The 3,911-nt window shown below is 38.3% G+C and overlaps 1 long non-coding RNA gene across 1 annotated transcript; it reads right to left on the bottom strand.

Moving 5' to 3' along the window:
• Positions 1–621: 621 nt before the first annotated feature.
• Positions 622–1,467, bottom strand: LOC126713950 (uncharacterized). The gene is made up of 3 exons (XR_007651504.1): positions 965–1,467; positions 811–884; positions 622–702 (listed from the first exon to the last, which is right to left on the bottom strand). It is a non-coding gene; the product is annotated as an uncharacterized LOC126713950 (long non-coding RNA).
• Between the last annotated feature and the right edge of the window lie 2,444 nt (positions 1,468–3,911).

The following is a 3,911-nucleotide window of genomic DNA, read 5'->3' as shown; positions in this document are numbered from 1 at the left end:
ATTTATTTATTTCCAATTAGATTCTTTATCTTCTTCCAAGCCGAATGTAAATTATTTTTACGATCATTGCTAAAGTTAAAACCATACACGATAAAAGAAGTTATTTTTTAATATTAAAAAAATTCCATTCAAAATACTATTGTATGGCAAACTATTTTAACAAATAGTCAAATAGAGGTAAAAATAATAATAATAATAATAATAAATAAATAAATAAAAGGGCCTTTTTCTTCCCTCTTGCACAACACAATTACAACAGCCAATTTTCCAAGCTCGGCATTCTCTCATGCCCCCTCACACCCACCTTCTCCAACAACCCCAACATGTTGCTCCGCAAATCTCAATCTCACTGTATCCCTCTCTAAGCTTTCTTCTCTTCACTCCCATCTCTCTCTCTCTTTCTCACCCTCTCAAATTCTCTCTAAGACCCTACCCTTCCCATCTCAATTTTATCATTTAAACCCCCCCCCCCCCCCCCAAGAAAAATCACAGTCCTTAAACATAGTTCAGACATGTAGTTGATGGGTATTTTGAACAATTTTATACTTGTGTCACTCCATCATAGAACAATTTTTTCACACAAAAATAAATAAATAAATCACAAACACAGAGAGTTTTTCCTTTACCTTTTTAGCAGAGACACTGGAATCGTTGATGGGTATTTAGAACTTGCTGTTTGCAGAGACACTGGCTTTGCAATCTCTGAAATCGTCAACAACAAAAAAATAATAAGCATACCTGAGAAAGCCCTTACCCACCCATTAATTAAAATTACTTAATTAACCAAAGAAAAAAAAAAAACATCGTTACCTGAGAAAGTGAAGGCTTTATAGTGCCATCGACCTCACTCAACAGCTCTTGAATTTCCTCTAAATCCCTAGCCGCTATTCAAAAACCAAACAAATAATCAAACCAAAATAATAATAATAACAGCAAAGAATCAGAGAGAAATAGAGAATTAGACCGAGTGAGAGATAGACAGAGCGATGAATGTCTCGCGAAGCGTCAATCGGTGCCTTCGGTCCTGCGGTGTACCAAACAAGAAATTAGGGTTTCGATAACAATAAACAGAAAAAAGAAATAGGAATCTCGGTAAGGCTTTTTGCTGAGGAGCAAGCCGCCTCCTATGGTGGCAGTGCCGGTTTGAGGTGATGAGATCAGGTCGCTCAAGCCATGGGTTTCTGTCAAGAGAGCTCGGATGAGATAACAAAACGAGGGAAGGTTCTAGATTAGGGGCATGAATCGTTAGGGTTAGAAACGATAAGACAAATGGGTCGGGCTAGACCTGACCCATTTGTTTTTGGACCTAACTAGGCTCGATTTTTGGGTGGTCGTGGTGGCTGTGGTTGGGGCTTGGGAGGTGGTGGTGGTGGCGGCTGTGGTTGTGGGTTTGTGGGTAGTGGAAGAGATGAGACAGTGAGGAGGTTTTCAGCGTCTGAGAGAGAGAGAGAGTGCATTGGAGACTAGCTAAAAACGAAACGGTGGTAAAAATGAATAGGGACAAAAAAATCAGAGGGAAAATTTAGGTCTAGGTGTGGGAAAATGTAAGGCCTATTGCGGCGGGTCAATCACCCACCGCTATATCTAGGTTTGGGGCCGCTGAAACAGATTTATTACGGCGGGTCATTGGCCCGCCGCTGTAGCGCGCCGCAATAGCTATAACTATTGCGGCGGGATATTGGCCCGCCGCAATAGATCTCCTCTACAGCGGCTGGCCCAATTCGCGCCGCAATAAGGCCACCTATAGCGGCTGTTTTGCCACCCGCCGCAATAGGTCCGCCGCAACTGCCTGATTTTCTTGTAGTGTGGGAAGATGAAAGAAGAACAAAACATTAATTGCAAATAGAAGAAAAAAAAAATGTGTGAGATTTTTTTGTTAACTGAAGGTGATTGGAAATGGAAATGGGAAGTTGAAAAAAGAGCAAAACATTAATTGCAAAAAAAAAAAATGGCAAGAAATGTGTGGGATTTTATTTTTTTTACTTTTACTGAAGGTGATTGGAAATGGAAATGGGAAGTTTGAGGGAAAAGCAAAACATTAATTGCAAAAGGAATGAGATAGGGTTGGAAATCATTTTCTTTTTAATAGTATTTTAAAATTATGGGAAAATTTAGAAAAAATAAAGGTAATGACATGGTTACTGATATGGCTCAATAGGAGTGTGTAGCAACATTAAATATTACGCTTCAACTTTTAAATATGATGACTAGTTGATAACCCATGCGATGCACGAGAAAGCATGAATATCTACAAAGCTATTTAACATTATAGCTATATTTAGTTAGGTTCAAATAACCCCTTCTTGAATTATCAAAAAATTTAAAAATAAGCATGAAGAATTAAAAAAAAAAAAAATGTTGGATCAAATAGGATTTATATGATAGTGGTGGTACTAAGTACTAACCATTCTTCCAAATGTTAAAAATGGTTTACTTAAGAAAAAGAAAAAAAACACTTAAGAAACATGTTGTTAGTTTTTCTAACAACTTATACAACTACATACAAAAATAAAAATCATATAGTCCATATTCCATCATAATTTTCTTCTAAAAAAATATATATAGTAAGTGTTGAGGTCCAAAATATCACAAGTATTGAAATCTAAAACTAAAGGGGCCTTCAAAGATAGGCAAGGCCTAATCCACCAACTAAGGCTCACTTAAAATGAGTAAGAGGAGGCCCAAACCCATGAATGGGCAAACTTTAGGCCTTAGAAAAGGAAGGAAAGGGAAAAAAGGAAGCTTAGCCCAGCCTTTGTAAGGAAAGTTTCCTAGGGGGCCTAGGAAGGGACTAGACTAAGATACCTTAGGACTGCCAGAACCATGGGATCCTTAGGAAATGCATGAAGGGATCAGCTGGGATTTGGACAAGTCAAGGGAGCCTACTCATGGACACAAGGAACGAAGATAGACAGGTCCCATCAGCCGCCTATGGCTCAGAAAAAGGGCTGATGACTTAGGAATCAACATTTGATAAAAGGAAGACTGGTATCTCGGGGAACGCGAAAGGGTGAACCATGAAGGAAAATGGCTGGGGATCTTTCAGCTTGATAAGGAAGAATCTACTCATTTAAAGAAAATGACAAAAGATGAAGTAGCTAGAAGGTGGGTCTAAAAAGGGGCATCTAGAAGCTTTGGGAAAAGAGGATTGAAAGCCAACCCTTAGGACCTGCCAAAAGAGGAAGGTCAACAGGGGACTTTTTGGGGGAAAACCTTGTGTGGGTCCTTTTTCTTGGACAGTACAAAGGCCTAAGTAGAAACAGGATCCTAGGCCCTTTACTTGTTGTTTGGTGGACTGGGTTTGGTTCATCGCAGCTAAATGAGGTTGATTACAAACCAAGTTGTGCGTAAGTCACATAAAGCTCCTCAAGGCAAAAATGCAATTCCTCCTAAGCAATAAAATACCATTATAAGTGTTTTAGTGTCATAAAATGACCATTTACTCTTACAAAACAAGTAAAATAATTATTCATGATATTTACAATGAGAAAGAGATTGAAATAGAGTATTTAAGGCTTATCTTTTATTATGTGAACATTTAAAAGAGTTCCTTCACTTGGTACCCCGGGCGTACTGTCATGATACCCTAAATGTACTGGGCCTGTAATCCCTGAATGTTGATTCTTTGAACTATACGATCTTTCTCCATGCTTATTATGCAATGGAGTTTTGTCCTTTCCTTTTACCTATATAGGTCCTGCATAAGAACACAGTATACAATACACATATCTTCAAATAATTGTTAGCTTCTTAGATTATAATATAAATTTTAATACATATACATATATGTAAATGAATTTCATGAGAATGATTTAGCCACGAGGATCCTGGCCCCAATTCTCACAAACTTAGTGGTTTTGCCCAATACTTCTGGGATTTGGAACTCAAGTCCAAGTGCCTTTGCTTAGGCA

The sequence above is a fragment of the Quercus robur genome, chromosome 1 (assembly GCF_932294415.1).
Source record: "Quercus robur chromosome 1, dhQueRobu3.1, whole genome shotgun sequence".
Taxonomy (NCBI): Eukaryota; Viridiplantae; Streptophyta; class Magnoliopsida; order Fagales; family Fagaceae; genus Quercus; species Quercus robur.
This window is presented reverse-complemented; position numbering and strand designations above follow the sequence as displayed.